The following is a 1937-nucleotide window of genomic DNA, read 5'->3' as shown; positions in this document are numbered from 1 at the left end:
TAACGAGAAGAATAATAAACGGTAAAACTGTTTGCACTACAAACCAGTGTGTTCATAATTAAGATAATACATTCAAATAATACGGTAAGACACACCAGTTTGCAATATCAAGCAGCAAAACGAGCTGTTTTGTACAGCTAAATATAGCTGGAAGCGGATGAGACCGGAAGCCGGACACATAAAATTGACAAATGGCCGCACCCGTTCTTACGGGAAAAATAAGGTAGATAAAATAAATGAAATTATCTGAAAGATCCGTCAAGTGAGATCCTAATCTGACAGCAAATAATTCAGTTTGGACTTAAGGACAGACAAATAAACATGAGGCATTTAACAGCAGGTTTCTCAAAGGCAAAATAAAGACAGTGATTGTGTAACTGCACTGCAGCTCATGCATACCACTCTTACTTCACTTAGGCATGTGAATGTGTTTGGTGTTCTTACTTTAGGCTCTGGGGGAAACAAAGCTTTGCTCAGTCTGTACATGTTGTCTAGATTGACTTGTATGCTGGTGTTTGTGAAACGCAGTTCGTGGAAGCTGGTGGAATTGTCTTTTGGACAGATGTCACTCTCTCCTGAGAATGGAGAAACGGTGATGGTGTTCTTCATCTCAGACTGGGGAAGATTATCACTGATCCCACCATCCACATAACGCTGATGAGAAAGAAAAAGTGAGAAATATGAACTTTTAAGTTTCACTGATAATTGAGAATGAAGTAAAAATTATATTATTATAATTATATTACATGATTATATTATCTATCTATCTATCTATCTTCTTATATGTATTTTATGTAGGTTTATATATATATATATATATATATATATATAACAAATATTACATGCAGTCTCTATTAATATACAATATAATAATAGCTTAAAAGAATTTTAGCATAGTATGTCAAGATTACCCACAAACATTTACTTTGCCTCTCTTCTACTGTTCTTTTCAAGTTTCAAAGGCACACAAATGTTTTTAAATAAAAGAGCTTAAAGACCCACTTTTTTCATTTGTAATTTTTAAATATTAAATTTATAATATTTAAAATATTAAAAAATATATAACCACACATCCATCTTAAACCATCCGGCCTTTCTAGTGATTAAATGATAGCTAGCCAGACAGCAATACTTTCTTGATCCCTGAAGGATGGGAATGTATTGTTTGTAATGAGTCAATTGGGATTTGCAGGCTATTGCAAATGACAGAGTGGCTCAGTTGAGGGTGGGCTGATTCAGGACTGACCAGCAGTAAGTGGTGGTGTGATCAGACCAAAAGACTTGCATAACAGCCTTTATTTGTCCTTTAAAGGGGTCATATGATGCGATTTCAAGTTTTCCTTTCTCTTTGGAGTGTTACAAGCTCTTGGTGCATAAAGAAGATCTGTAAAGTTGCAAAGACTAAAGTCTCAAATCCAAAGAGATATTCTTTATAAAAGTTAAGAGTCAGCCACACCTACCTAAAACGGCTCGTTCTAACACGCCCCCACATATCTACGTCACTATGTGGAAATATTAGCATAATGCCGCCCAAACGTGCACGCAAAGAAAGAAGGCGTGGTTTCAGGAACAGCAGTAGTGTTGATAAAGCCATGTCAGGGAGACGCTGTGTGATTCAGTGCGAAAGCAAAAGCACTTTATTTGGCCTTCCGGAAGTAGATGCAATTAGGAATCATTGGTTAAGATTTATTACAGAACAGCACAACCCAGATGTTCAAATTTGTGCAACGCATTTTATGGACAACAGTTTTTTGAACCAAGAAGAGTACAAAGCTGGCTGTGCACAAAGGCTATTTTAAAAAAATATATAATAATTCCGACTTTGCTATGACAATCTGGCGCTTCTGAATCAGCGACTGCAAGTATGTTTTGTTATTAGTTTAAGTATTTGCTACTGACTGTTCAAATGCGGAGTTTTGCGCAGCACAGAGTAACGC

General features: G+C 36.2%; 1 protein-coding gene across 1 annotated transcript in view; it reads right to left on the bottom strand.

The window, feature by feature from the left end:
• LOC107743702 (patatin-like phospholipase domain-containing protein 2) overlaps positions 1-1937 on the bottom strand; it is a 10677-nt gene that overhangs the window by 2947 nt on the left and 5793 nt on the right. The window lies entirely within an intron of this gene.

The sequence above is a fragment of the Sinocyclocheilus rhinocerous genome, unplaced genomic scaffold, assembly GCF_001515625.1.
Source record: "Sinocyclocheilus rhinocerous isolate Xijiao unplaced genomic scaffold, SAMN03320098_v1.1 scaffold551, whole genome shotgun sequence".
NCBI classification, from domain to species: domain Eukaryota; kingdom Metazoa; phylum Chordata; class Actinopteri; order Cypriniformes; family Cyprinidae; genus Sinocyclocheilus; species Sinocyclocheilus rhinocerous.
Note: the sequence above shows the minus strand (reverse complement) of the source record. Positions and strands in the feature narration are given on the sequence as shown.